The following is a 16,356-nucleotide window of genomic DNA, read 5'->3' as shown; positions in this document are numbered from 1 at the left end:
AGCCTGGGGACGCATAGGTATTGAGAATTAGAAAAAACAAGCCCTCATCCATACACCATCTAATTATTAGCATTCGATGGAGACAAACATTTGAACGGCACCATAAAATGCCAAATTCACTACCATCAAAAGAAAAACATCAATGGTTCTGAAACATCAACCATCGTTGTCCATCCCTACATCCATTGCATAGATTAGCACTATCGATGGCCATTTGCATTATTGCAATTGATGGCAACCATGGGAATGGCAACAACGGCCATCCCTAAGAGATACACTGAAACATATCTGTACATTCATACACACATCTGCTCACATAGGGGGTTATTCTACCTCCTGAGGAAGCCGCTAATAGATTGTCCAGGCGGAGAAACGCGTTGAGGTGACACCAGGGGGACACTGGCAAGCTGCAATCCACTTGAACATCTTGGATAAGACCTGAAAATTACCTGGTCGGAGAAATCTACAAGTGATAGCAAGCTGTTTTTAGTCCTCCTTGGATTACAAACTAATATACCACTAACCAATGTGCACATATAGTGGGGACTGTGTTGCTATATAAGAACTAATCCAACTAACCGATTAATCGGGTAACAGAAGAAACTTGACTGCGTGAAATTATATAACCAGTTCACCACCAAGGGGTGTGTTTGTCCTATATGTGTGTAAGTCTTGTGTGTCTGAAAATGGCCAATTGTTATATTTGAAATATTTTTATATATATATATTTTTTAATAAATTTATATTGATATATTCAGTACAGCGCTTGTCCACTCTTTTTCTTTTCTGGGTTATTCTAGATCATTCTTTCTGACAAAATCCTTCTTAGATGGACAAAACCATGGCCCTTATTCTGATCGGTGCGTACTTTTCCGAATTCTTTCGGATGGCGGTTTTTAGCCGTCTGCGCATGCGTGGAGAACGCGACGCGCATGTGCCACGCATGGTCTCCGTACTTTTTCTCATTAATACCGTACAGAAATGTGCACCGCATTCACTCGGGAAATATGGGCGTATTATGGGCGTCATTCGGAACTACACAGGGGCGTACTTTCAAAGTGGGCTAAACTGGGCGGAAACATGGGCGGACACGGGGGAGTACACATATTTTGGTAGGCGTGCATTCGGACCGCACGCCGAATGCACGCGAACAAAAAGGGAAGAAATGTGCGGTGTCCAAAAGGCTACTCTTGCTTTGCGGACACCACTCGGTCATGCGCTAGGCAATCGGAACGCCTAATCAGGACGGACGCACCTCAACCAATGTCACCTGAACCCAATACAATCACATACTTTACCCATTACTTGTTAATTACACGCTTCTCACTGCTACAATTGGAAGCATTGCAGCTTAAAGGGAACATTACATGCTGCACTTGTCACACACTTTTACACAGCAAATAATGCACACAACTTAATATTATTAATACTAATACACATGGCACTTCTGCATGTATCAATTAATACAGACATTTGTGGGGCCAAAATAACATTTATTAAAGAAACTTTGCTAAAAATTTAAAAAACATCACAAAACAAATGGGACCATAACAGGCCAAAAAAGAAATAATATATAATAAATAGCCACAGCAGAATCATTAGGAACACATCAGGTGGCTTCACAACAAAAGTACAGCACCAACACTTCAAGTACAGCACACAGTAATGGTAGCCGAAACAGGGCAACAGGGGAACCAAACATGACATTTGAACCGCGGGCAAAAGTGGTGACCCTGGGCACGGATTTGGACACAGGATGCTGACACACACAGCTCAATGGAAGATTTGGGAAGACATAACGGTGGAGATTAATGGGGACACAAGTTCATTTGCGAGCACGTTTGCCCCTGGCAGGCTCCTTGCCACGTGCAGCAGCTCTTCGGCCTCAGCCACGGCCACAGTCAGATGGTGGGTCACGTGGAGCACATGCTGGGGAGGGGGTGGATGATCTTCCCCCTCTGGCAGCAGGGAGTGATGATGTTGGTAAAGCACCAGAAGCGGGTGACATTAGGGCCCTATTGCTGGTAACTAGCTCCAGCATAAGTTCATTATGGCGGAGGAGGAGTTCATTTTGCCGCAGGGCTTGATCAGCCAGCACCTGCAGGCTAGCAGCAATAGATTGCTGGCTGGCACTCATAGCTTGCTGGCTGGCACTCATAGCCTGCAGGCTCGCAGCAATACTCTGCTGGCTGGTGGTCAAACCCTGCAGCACCTCCTCGGCCCTACGCACCCGCTCGAATGCCGACTCTCCCTGCTGCACAATACTATCCAGCACACGGCCCCACATGGACAATTCAGCCGCGGACAATCCCGGCTGCTGCTGCACGGGCCTGCTACTGGGGCCAGGTGGCACAGACTCCACAACCTCCTCAAGAGAATCTTGACCAAGCGGTGGGGATGCTGTTGAACGAGAAATTACCAATTACCACACATTCCAGACCAACTTTTAAACATCTACTTATGGCCTGGCAAATAATTACCTTCAAGCGTAGAAGCCATCACTTCCGCTGGGGACTCGCTGTCTATAGTGCTCACCCCCCGGACCTCCTCCACTGCAATACAGCACTGGGCCATCTCTTCCAGGGGGGTGAGCTCCAGCTTGGATGGCATGGGGCCAGCCCCAGAGGTGTGGCTGTGTTCCCACCGCTGGGTCAATTTCTTCTTGAGGTTGCCTTTGAAGTCGTGCCACCTGCAATCAAAGTGTACATATTAATACATGTAACTCCTCATGTTTGCTGTAGCACCCATTGCAATCTGAAACATAATACAACATGTGCCTACTGACACCAAACTTACATTATATTCATTTTTAAAACCAACCCTTAGAAGATACAAAAACAGTCACCCTCCAATAACTATCAATTCAATGTCATGGCCAACATGTCTGTGCCTCCAAGCAACGTGAACACCCATTGCCCAACTCCATCTAATATTGAATGTAAACATTACTGGACTTGTACTACTCAAATGTAACACACATGTACTTGCCTCTTCTTAACATGCTCCGTCTGACGAACTTGTGGAGCCACTGCATTAATCTCCGCCGTTATCTCCTCCCAGATCTTCCATCTCCTTGTGTGTGTCAACTTCACCGCTGGGCACTCAATTAAATCACGTGCCCGGGTCACTAGGATGTCAAGCTCCCACGGTTCATATGCCATGTTTCTTGTGGTTGGTTCCTCTGTTGCCCCACTGCGGCCATGGGCACGGCCACTGGCAAGGGCACTGCCACGGCCACGGGCACCGGTTGCTGTACCTGAAGTGCTGGGCTGGCTACTCTGTTGGGAAGCCACCTGCTGTGTTCCCAATGATTCTGCTGATGCTGAGGATGGCCCAGCTGCTGATTGGCCTGATGTTGATGGGCCATCTGGGTGCTCTGGGTTGAGGGGGACATAGGTGGTGTTGGCCTCCATGCGGGATAACAGATTCTGCACCACCTGGTCTTCCTCTGACTCTGAGCCTGGCATGTTTGCAACAAGTGTTTGCCTTTCTAGGACAACTTTAAATACTATTTCTGTAATTGGCGTTAATCAGCTGCAACCTGCGTTCCGTACGGCCGCGTCCCGTACGCCAGCGTCAACCATGCGGCGCATACGGCACGCCCCTTGGTGTTGAAAAATATTTCAAAAAAACCTGGCAAACTCAGTAAGTGTGATTTATTTGCTACATGCAGATTCCAACACCAATGACCAAATAAAACTGAGGTCAGACATGACATGTATATTTGAATGTACTTTTGTACTGTGCACTTGTTTGCTATGTAGTACAACTGTCACTACCCATTCCATATGTCAATCCAGTCCACCACTTAGCCACAAGTAATCAGTGCTAGCATCCAAATCACATGTGAAAGCTCTCCAAATTCAGGCTGGATTCTAGCTACTTTTCATTCCACCTCTGTAGTATGGGCCAGTAGAAGGTAAGTGTACACATGGCAGCATGGTCTAATTTTGGGAAAAGGTCTGCCACTATTTGCTATGTTTCTGCTGCATAGCTTTCATGATAAATTAGCTGTTTAGTACCTTGTTGAGTTAGGTGTAAGTGTCTAGAGATGCACACTATTTCACCTGTTGCTTAGACCCATGTTTGGTGAATGTTATAGATTAGATATAATGTGTTTCCATCTTATTTTACACTGTTTAGGATGGGTGTGCGATGCAATGGGTTAGCCGTCTGTTCGGGCGCATACACGCTGTTAGTGTAAAAATGAACAATAAAGTTAATACCAAATATCACTCTGACCAACCAATGACAGCACATGATTGTTTGATTTGTGCCATTGCTAAAATGGCTGCCTACCAGCGAGCACAGCCCTTCTCCACTGCGGAGCTGCTGTCGCTGGTGGCAGTCATGGAGAGGAGACTGGGGCAGGCAGGCCCCTTCATTACAAATAGGGACAAGCGCCGGGCATATGTTGCGGCCCGGCGCCGCATATTCGCCCAACTGGAGAGGCGATGGTCCGACCTGCGGAGGCGGGAGCCGGAGCGTATGCAGGCTCTGAGGCGGCGTCTGCAGCGCTGTAAGTATTTTCGCAAAATACAAATAAATTACAGTGGCCAGGATTCGGTCTGCTTCAAAAGTGTTAAAATGGAGAGTAACAAACAGGCAGCCAATCAGCTCCTACCTGGCATTTTACAACTACAGTCTGTGACATGACAGGAAGGATCTGATTGGCTGCGTGTTTATCACTCTACATTGTATCACTTTTGAAGGCTAGTGCATCTAGGCCAGTGAGTGTTTGCATTTTCACATTATTTAATATTAATATTACATGAGGTCAATTGGGTGTTGATGACATAGAAAAGCCATATACTATATGTGTGATATATAACACATATATAATGTGGTTATGATATGTACTTGTTAGAGTAATTTCAATGTCAAATGACACTCACCCATTTTGTTTGTTTAACCCACAGCGCGGGAGAGAGCCAGACAGGCACGTCAGGAGGCCCAGGAGGTGGGCAGTGATGAGGCCAGACAGGAGGTGGCCATTGAGGAGGCCAGACAGGAGGTGGCCATTGAGGAGGCCAGACAGGAGGTGGCCATTGAGGAGGCCACACAGGCCCAGGAGGTCGTGACAGAGGAGGATACGGAGGAGGCCCAGGAGGTCGAAGTGGAGGAGGAGGAGGTGCCCCTACCCCTCCACGATGTGCCACCACCTCCCAATGTGGAGGATGAAGACCTGGTGGAGCTGCCTGGCAGGGGTAAGTAGACATAATGCTTCATTACTGAGTTAGGTACAGTTTGTTATGTCGCACAGCTGATTCAATTTTCTTATAAGATAGTAAAGAGTAGTCCCAAAAAATAGGAAACAACAGACACACTTTGGCCTTATAGGGCCATGCTGCAAACGTGCAATCTGGATGCTCATGTAGGTGATGAGTGTTTATTTATGGAGGCTCTTTGTATAGAAGCAACAATAAAACATCAATGGAATATGGGCAGGCCTGATTTATACTGGAGTCCCAAGTGGGCAGTTTGCATGGGCACCCCTCTAGCCAGTGTGCCCGTGTTGTTGTCATGTATTTTTGAAAGGTATTATGTATGATGGACTGACCTTAGAAATTGTTTGGTGTATGGAAGCGGATTAGTGCTGCACTTTCACCTATCTGGCAAATGTGACAAGGAATCATGAAGTAATGGGAAGAGGGAGTAGCCTAGCATTTTCCTATGGTATCTATTCTATCTATTCGATCTATCTATCATGCAGTTTAGCTATTAAGCAGTAACATGCAGGTAAAAATGTATGGGTAAATGTGGCATGTTGTAGTGGGTGTATGTTTTGAGTTGAGTGAGGAGTCTTTGGCCAGGACAACTGTGAGTGATCCTCAAGTGTGGTTGTGTTTTTGATATATAGATTGTGAAATGTATATGTCACACAAGTGTGTGTGTGTGGTGGCAGCATCATGATCATATATTTGATGACATTACATACCAGAGTGGCTAAGGCTTTTTTTGTACTGTATGTATGATTTCTCATGGTGTAGGTACTTAGGATTGACTGTACAAGGTGTACGTGAGTAGCATAATTAATGTTGTACCCCCTTTCTCATGCACACAGATTACCAGGAGCCAGCCCAGGGAGTTCGAGGGGCTCTCATGAGCTTACGGGAGGACCTGAGGCGGATGACCGCTCATGTGGAGGACCTCTGTGTCCTGCTGCTGGACTGATGTTGGTCCATTTTTTTTTTTGTTGTAATAAAAGTTTGCCGTTGTTTAAGAAGGTGTCTGTGTGTTATTTTAGTATTTAACATTAAAAGTATAAAAAGCATTTAACACACAAACATGTGGATGTTTAGATATGTACACAGCAAAAGGGTAGATGACATTTTTATCGACATAGGGAATGTTAGGGTTAATGTATAGTGCTTGTAAGTGTTTAAGGATCAATTAGCTAAATAACAGATGACCAGGAGCAACAATCTGTTCTCAAAGTGGTTTGATAATTGCATAAGTGTGTCATGTGATCTATTTGGGAACTCAGATAAGAGTAGTCTGTTTTTTTGCGGAAGTACACCGCATCTGTGCGTAGTGGCCGGTTCGCGTCCGTTCTGACGCGGGAAGGCCGTGCATACGCGGTCAGACCGTGCAGAATCTGAGTGTTTCCCCCGCACACGCATGGTTTGTATGTCGTCCGTAAACACGCCCTGTTCCTAAAGAGTGAATCCGTCCGAATGCGGAGGACACGTGGGCGTTTCTACGGACGACGGCCGCACGCCGCCGAACAGCGTGGCGTGCGGACCGCACCGTAAGAATTCGGGAATATCCGCACCGATCAGAATAAGGGCCCATGTGCACTGCGGGTGGGGCAGGTGTTACTTGTGCAGAGAGAATTAGATTTGGGTGGGGTTTTTCTTCAAAGTGAGATCTATATTGCAGTGTAAAATCATGCAGTCAGTATTTTCCCTGCACAGAAACAAAATTACTCACCCAAATCTAATTCTCTCTGCACATGTTACATCTGCCCCCTGCAGTGCACATGGTTTTGTCCATCTAAGAAGGATTTTGTCAGAAAGAATGAACTAGAATAAACCCCATAGATACACACATAACCCTCTGAGGCACTTATGTATTATATAGCTTCCCTTCTGGACCTGTAACTTGGTGGGACTGCTATGCTGTTACTGGTGCCTGTCCTTGTGTTTCCCTCCTATGTCCCCATAGATTGTAAGCTTGCAGCAGGGCCCTCCTACCTCCAAGTCTGTCTGTTACCCAGTTTGTTTTATCACTGTCTACTATTGTAAAGCGCAACGGAATCTGCCGCGCTATATAAGAAACTGTAACGGAATCTGCTGCGCTATATAAGAAACTAACAGAATGTGCTGCGCTATATATAGGGTTACCACCTAGCTCCTTTAATTCCGGACACATATTAATTACACAGGTTCTGTGGCTGGCTGACTTCAAGACTCCACTTCACCTGATTTTAAACTGCCACAGAACCTGTATAATTAACATGTGTCCGGAATTAAAGGGACTAGGTGGTAACCCTTAGCTATATAAGAAACTGTAACGGAATCTGCTGCGCTATATAAGACACTGTTATGGAATCTGCTGCGCTATATAAGAAACTGTAACGGAATCTGCTGCGCTATATAAGACACTGTAACGGAATCTGCTGCGCTATATAAGACACTAACGGAATCTGCTGAGCTATATAAGACACTAACGGAATCTGCTGCGCTATATAAGACGCTGTAACGGAATCTGCTGCGCTATATAAGATGCTGTAACGGAATATGCTGCACTATATAAGACACTGTAACGGAATCTGCTGCGCTATATAAGACGCTGTAACGGAATCTGCTGCGCTATATAAGATGCTGTAACGGAATCTGCTGCACTATATAAGAAACTGTAACGGAATCTTCTGCGCTATATAAGACACTGTAACGGAATCTGCTGCGCTATATAAGACACTAACGGAATCTGCTGCGCTATATAAGACGCTGTAACGGAATCTGCTGCATTATATAAGAACCTGTAACACAATCTGCTGCGCTATATAAGACGCTGTAACGGAATCTGCTGCGCTATATAAGACGCTGTAACGGAATCTGCTGCGCTATATAAGGCACTGTAACGGAATCTGCTGCGCTATATAAGACACTGTAACAGAATCTGCTGCGCTATATAAGACGCTGTAACGAAATCTGCTGCGCTATATAAGACACTGTAACAGAATCTGCTGCGCTATATAAGACGCTGTAACGGAATCTGCTGCACTATATAAGACACTGTAACGGAACTGCTGCGCTATATAAGACGCTGTAACGGGATCTGCTGCACTATATAAGACGCTGTAACGGGATCTGCTGCGCTATATAAGACGCTGTAACAGAATCTGCTGCGCTATATAAGACACTGTAACGGAATCTGCTGCGCTATATAAGACACTGTAACGGAATCTGCTGCGCTATATAAGACACTGTAACGGAATCTGCTGAGCTATATAAGACACTGTAACGGAATCTGCTGCGCTATATAAGACACTGTAACAGAATCTGCTGCGCTATATAAGACGCTGTAACGGAATCTGCTGCGCTATATAAGACGCTGTAACGGAATCTGCTGCGCTATATAAGACGCTGTAACGGAATCTGCTGCGCTATATAAGACACTGTAACGGAATCTGCTGCACTATATAAGACGCTGTAACGGAAACTGCTGCGCTATATAAGACACTGTTATGGAATCTGCTGCGCTATATAAGAAACTGTAACGGAATCTGCTGCGCTATATAAGACACTGTAACGGAATCTGCTGCGCTATATAAGACACTAACGGAATCTGCTGAGCTATATAAGACACTAACGGAATCTGCTGCGCTATATAAGATGCTGTAACGGAATATGCTGCACTATATAAGACACTGTAACGGAATCTGCTGCGCTATATAAGACGCTGTAACGGAATCTGCTGCGCTATATAAGATGCTGTAACGGAATCTGCTGCACTATATAAGAAACTGTAACGGAATCTTCTGCGCTATATAAGACACTGTAACGGAATCTGCTGCGCTATATAAGACACTAACGGAATCTGCTGCGCTATATAAGACGCTGTAACGGAATCTGCTGCATTATATAAGAACCTGTAACGCAATCTGCTGCGCTATATAAGACGCTGTAACGGAATCTGCTGCGCTATATAAGACGCTGTAACGGAATCTGCTGCGCTATATAAGACGCTGTAACGGAATCTGCTGCGTTATATAAGAACCTGTAACGCAATCTGCTGCGCTATATAAGACGCTGTAACGGAATCTGCTGCGCTATATAAGACGCTGTAACGGAATCTGCTGCGCTATATAAGACGCTGTAACGGAATCTGTTGCGCTATATAAGACGCTGTAACGGAATCTGCTGCGCTATATAAGACGCTGTAACGGAATCTGCTGCGCTATATAAGATGCTGTAACGGAATCTGCTGCGCTATATAAGAAACTGTAACGGAATCTTCTGCGCTATATAAGACACTGTAACGGAATCTGCTGCGCTATATAAGACTCTAACGGAATCTGCTGCGCTATATAAGACGCTGTAACGGAATCTGCTGCGCTATATACGACGCTGTAACGGAATCTGCTGCGTTATATAAGAACCTGTAACGCAATCTGCTGCGCTATATAAGACGCTGTAACGGAATCTGCTGCGCTATATAAGACGCTGTAACGGAATCTGCTGCGATATATAAGACACTGTAACGGAATCTGCTGCGCTATATAAGACACTAACGGAATCTGCTGAGCTATATAAGACACTAACGGAATCTGCTGCGCTATATAAGACGCTGTAACGGAATCTGCTGCGCTATATAAGATGCTGTAACGGAATATGCTGCACTATATAAGACACTGTAACGGAATCTGCTGCGCTATATAAGACGCTGTAACGGAATCTGCTGCGCTATATAAGATGCTGTAACGGAATCTGCTGCACTATATAAGAAACTGTAACGGAATCTTCTGCGCTATATAAGACACTGTAACGGAATCTGCTGCGCTATATAAGACACTAACGGAATCTGCTGCGCTATATAAGACGCTGTAACGGAATCTGCTGCATTATATAAGAACCTGTAACACAATCTGCTGCGCTATATAAGACGCTGTAACGGAATCTGCTGCGCTATATAAGACGCTGTAACGGAATCTGCTGCGCTATATAAGGCACTGTAACGGAATCTGCTGCGCTATATAAGACACTGTAACAGAATCTGCTGCGCTATATAAGACGCTGTAACGAAATCTGCTGCGCTATATAAGACACTGTAACAGAATCTGCTGCGCTATATAAGACGCTGTAACGGAATCTGCTGCACTATATAAGACACTGTAACGGAACTGCTGCGCTATATAAGACGCTGTAACGGGATCTGCTGCACTATATAAGACGCTGTAACGGGATCTGCTGCGCTATATAAGACGCTGTAACAGAATCTGCTGCGCTATATAAGACACTGTAACGGAATCTGCTGCGCTATATAAGACACTGTAACGGAATCTGCTGCGCTATATAAGACACTGTAACGGAATCTGCTGAGCTATATAAGACACTGTAACGGAATCTGCTGCGCTATATAAGACACTGTAACAGAATCTGCTGCGCTATATAAGACGCTGTAACGGAATCTGCTGCGCTATATAAGACGCTGTAACGGAATCTGCTGCGCTATATAAGACGCTGTAACGGAATCTGCTGCGCTATATAAGACACTGTAACGGAATCTGCTGCACTATATAAGACGCTGTAACGGAAACTGCTGCGCTATATAAGACACTGTTATGGAATCTGCTGCGCTATATAAGAAACTGTAACGGAATCTGCTGCGCTATATAAGACACTGTAACGGAATCTGCTGCGCTATATAAGACACTAACGGAATCTGCTGAGCTATATAAGACACTAACGGAATCTGCTGCGCTATATAAGATGCTGTAACGGAATATGCTGCACTATATAAGACACTGTAACGGAATCTGCTGCGCTATATAAGACGCTGTAACGGAATCTGCTGCGCTATATAAGATGCTGTAACGGAATCTGCTGCACTATATAAGAAACTGTAACGGAATCTTCTGCGCTATATAAGACACTGTAACGGAATCTGCTGCGCTATATAAGACACTAACGGAATCTGCTGCGCTATATAAGACGCTGTAACGGAATCTGCTGCATTATATAAGAACCTGTAACGCAATCTGCTGCGCTATATAAGACGCTGTAACGGAATCTGCTGCGCTATATAAGACGCTGTAACGGAATCTGCTGCGCTATATAAGACGCTGTAACGGAATCTGCTGCGTTATATAAGAACCTGTAACGCAATCTGCTGCGCTATATAAGACGCTGTAACGGAATCTGCTGCGCTATATAAGACGCTGTAACGGAATCTGCTGCGCTATATAAGACGCTGTAACGGAATCTGTTGCGCTATATAAGACGCTGTAACGGAATCTGCTGCGCTATATAAGACGCTGTAACGGAATCTGCTGCGCTATATAAGATGCTGTAACGGAATCTGCTGCGCTATATAAGAAACTGTAACGGAATCTTCTGCGCTATATAAGACACTGTAACGGAATCTGCTGCGCTATATAAGACTCTAACGGAATCTGCTGCGCTATATAAGACGCTGTAACGGAATCTGCTGCGCTATATACGACGCTGTAACGGAATCTGCTGCGTTATATAAGAACCTGTAACGCAATCTGCTGCGCTATATAAGACGCTGTAACGGAATCTGCTGCGCTATATAAGACGCTGTAACGGAATCTGCTGCGATATATAAGACACTGTAACGGAATCTGCTGCACTATATAAGACGCTGTAACGGAATCTGCTGCGCTATATAAGATGCTGTAACGGAATCTGCTGCGCTATATAAGAAACTGTAACGGAATCTTCTGCGCTATATAAGACACTGTAACGGAATCTGCTGCGCTATATAAGACACTAACGGAATCTGCTGCGCTATATAAGACGCTGTAACGGAATCTGCTGCGCTATATAAGACGCTGTAACGGAATCTGCTGCGTTATATAAGAACCTGTAACGCATTCTGCTGCGCTATATAAGACGCTGTAACGGAATCTGCTGCGCTATATAAGACGCTGTAACGGAATCTGCTGCGCTATATAAGACGCTGTAACGGAATCTGTTGCGCTATATAAGACGCTGTAACGGAATCTGCTGTGCTATATAAGACGCTGTAACGGAATCTGCTGCGCTATATAAGACGCTGTAACAGAATCTGCTGCGCTATTTAAGACGCTGTAACGAAATCTGTTCCGCTATATAAGACGCTGTAATGGAACCTGCTGCACTATATAAGACACTGTAAAGGAATCTGCTGCGCTATATAAGACGCTGTAACGGAATCTGCTGCGCTATATAAGAAACTGTAACGGAATCTGCTGCGCTATATAAGACACTGTAACGGAATCTGCTGCGCTATATAAGACACTGTAACGGAATCTGCTGCGCTATATAAGACACTGTAACAGAATCTGCTGCGCTATATAAGACGCTGTAACGGAATCTGCTGCACTATATAAGACACTGTAACGGAATCTGCTGCGCTATATAAGACGCTGTAACGGGATCTGCTGCACTATATAAGACCTACGTAGGAGAGAAAAAGCAAATCAGTTCAAATTGACGCACTCCTCATTCACACTGTCACAAAGTGACTAAAATTCAATTATATCTTTATTAAATACTTCAAAAAGAAAATTATTTACTTACAGGTCATCATTATTTGTATTGATAATTATGAATTTTTATTATTCAATAATGCTAAACCCGATGATATTGTTACCCTGTATCAGGGATTATAGTGGCGAAAATATTAAAATAAGAGAAATAGTAGATATAGAGAAAAAGAAATTTTTAGAAAGATTAAAAAATTCTCTGTTAGCCGTTGGTATCAAATGTTTCTGCTTTTAATGCAGGTAAAGTATTAGTACAAATGTAGATAATAAAGGGGTTCTATTCCCAACTTGGTAACCAGTGTCTCTTTTATTGCTTTTTCATAAGATGTATTATGGTATTTAAGCACATCAATGTAAGATAGTATTGTTATTATATGCAGCGTGGGTATTCAGTTTCAATGCACATATGCAATAGAGGATACTTTCATGAGTTTGATGGGTGTATTATCCTGTATATTTGCCTATATATGGCGAGGTTAGTACCAATCGCTTGTATTCATAGGTCTATAGAGCCCATATCATGTGAAAATGAATAGGAGAATGGGTAGTAGCCTGCCGTATAGCCTGGTAAACTACCTCTCAAAAAAGGTCCTATAGATTTAATTCAAAGATCACGTGTATATTGCTGTTGTGTCCCTTTTGGGATATGTATATATTATAAGCTGTGGCCAAAATTCGGTCACTAGACTGAGCAGGAACTCAAATACACCTCACTGCCCCCCACATGTACATACACAGGTGAGTATTGTTAGTACATGATATTTTATTATACTGTTACAACTGTGCAGGCGTCGTTGCGCTATATACAATGTGGCTGGTTGGCTGTTCCCGTTATGGAGATCTAGTTAATCAGGTCCGCATATAGTATGCATGAACTAAAATACACCCCAATGCCCCCCACACGTACACTCACAGGTAAGTATTATTCATGATATTATGTTATATTATTACAAGTGTGCGGGCGCCGTTGCGCTATATGAAAAGTGGCTGATTGGTAGGTATCGTTCCACATACACTCTGCTGTCCCCCTGCATATGTACAGACTGGGATAAATATTATTAGCACTTAAGCATATGTGCTTGGTCTCTTAAGATGTACAGTATGACTGATAGGCAGTTCCCATAGTTCGGGATGTAGTCCTTTATGAAGTACATATATTAGCACCCTCCCAAAAGCACTCTGCTACTGTCCGCATATATAAGCGGTAAAGTCAGTACTCTAGCACATGTCCATTTATTTAGCTCATATAAGATATCCACGCTTAGTAGCGCTATGTGAGATATAGTCGGATATAGGGCAGCTCCCGTGTTTAAGAATAGAGTCACCGTATTGTGCATGTATCGCACCTTCTCACGGGTGTCCCGCTGCCTCCCGTATGTGTGCACATAAGGTAATTTATGATTACACGTCCCCGTTAGTAGAGGTGGTTTACAACACACGGTGCGCCGTAGCGCTATTTACAATGTGGCTGACTAGCAGCTCACACTGTATCGGACTTAGTGCCTGAGCTATACACAGAATGGATAATGTCTAGTGCGGCTCGCTGTCCCCACATGCATGTGCGATGAGTTTATATATTGTTGAGCATTACACACTGGTTACCACGTTTTACATACACAAATAAATTTCAATACATTTGACTAATTTTAAAAACGGCTATATCAGAGCGAACTGCCGATGCGCATTTCGCCTGTGTCGGCTTTTTCAAGGCTGACCTAAGTACCTGGCCGGCCTCACTTGGGCTATATTTATAGGGAGAGAGGTCTAGATGGGTGTGGATTGCTTTCCAACCAATCTTGGCTCTTAATTGATATATTTCAAAAATTCGGAGCTAGCTGTTGGTCCGTGTCATAGGACCTATTTGAATACATTTCAGGAGTTCAGAGCTCATGATTGGTCCATGTCATTTGACTCATTCAAATTACTGTGATGGACAGTTCATACTGGTTGTCGTACAGACCTTGCAATTCAGTCTAAGCGATAAGTGGATCTGATTTATAATGCCGCTAATTACAGCCCCATTTACGTATATGCCATTATCTTGATGTTATGATACATAAACAAAATAGTACATGGTTAAGTGTCGATCAGTGCATTTCTTTCTACATGTAGATTACCCCATCCTCAGGTAAATTTATGTTTTGCTCATATTTGATTTTATTGTTGCATATGAGCGTATTATAAGTTGATGTATTTCAGTATACATATAAATATCGTGTTATATATTGAGTTCATATAGCAGGTGCTTATAAGTAGTAACTCAGTAGTCAGAAAATTTATTTATTATTCTATAACCTTAAATAAATAACGTGAAAACGTGATACAATATAAAAATAAAAAATATAAAAAATAAAAACAATTCATTACATATCAAAAAGTGATAACTGAAAGTGTATAGATAATATTTTATCAAAATCCTACAATGTATATTTGAAAAAAATATATTATTAAGAGACGGTGTCTACAAATAGAAGGTTGTCAGCCTAAAATTATTGTAATACAACTTGTGTGCATATATATAGTTAGAAAGTGTTAGTTGCACCCTCACATGAGGTGTAGCATGTGTCCGTGTGACTCTAAAATATACCAGTAAAGTGACAATAAATGGTTACTACAAATGTGCCGTGTTTATTTGAGTGGCCCTTATATAGGATATATTTTATATTTCTAAAATCCCCTATGTTCTTACTAAATATGTTCTTCATGAATAATAAGTATTAGATATAGGTATAATTCTCCTGTCATTAAAGAGGAAAAATAGGGATGTTGCATTACCAATGCATAGTGTTTTCTTCAATGGTTGTTCAATGCATAGTGCTGTGTATCCTATTATACATTTATTCTTTTATTATGGAGAATAGGATGTTGTATTATTAGGCACCACTGGCATTCATTAATATTCCATGGATTATGTACTATATTGTTTTATCTATAATTCATGCGTAATCTGGTTGGATCCTAGTATGTGTGAGTATATTAGGTGCTCAATTTCATATAATTAGGATTTTAAGGCATCTGATGACCTGTCTCATGAGTAATCATCTACGGAGTATTATCCTGTAGGGTAACGTTGTTTTCTAGTATCCCTTTTCAGGTATATATGAATTCTTGTTATCCAGATTGTTCTCTCAGTATGTATCGTTGGGAGTATACATCATAAAAAGGCAGAGTAATGAATCTCTTCGTTCAGTCCATTTGGTCGAAGGCTATTCATAAGGAATATATGTTTTAAATCTTTTTTCAGGAGTTCTTGATATAGAAATAGATAAATTGAGTGAGAAACTCAAGAATTCAGAAAAAGAGGATGATTTCCAGAAGATGTACACCAAATACAAAGAAGATCTGGACAAATTTGAAAAAACGCTTACAGAGAGGAAAAGATCTAAATTCCAGAGAGATAAAAAAGATTACACTCAAAATACAGTTTACAAGTGGAATGAAAAGTACAAACGCAGAGATCCGGAGAATTCATTTAATGTCAGCACTTCTGAAATAGAATCCTCAGAAGGAGAAGAACCAAATCCCGTCTCTTCCAATAAATGGCACAGAGCCCATTTTTTAGGACAGGGCACTGTAACTCGGGAAGGGGACCGAGGACCGGACAATACAAGAAAAACAGGAGAGGAGGACAGAAACAT

The sequence above is a fragment of the Crinia signifera genome, chromosome 2 (genome assembly GCF_055691185.1).
Source record: "Crinia signifera chromosome 2, ASM5569118v1, whole genome shotgun sequence".
Classification (NCBI taxonomy): Eukaryota; Metazoa; Chordata; class Amphibia; order Anura; family Myobatrachidae; genus Crinia; species Crinia signifera.
The sequence above is the reverse complement of the archived record's forward strand: the minus strand, read 5'-3'. Positions refer to the sequence as shown.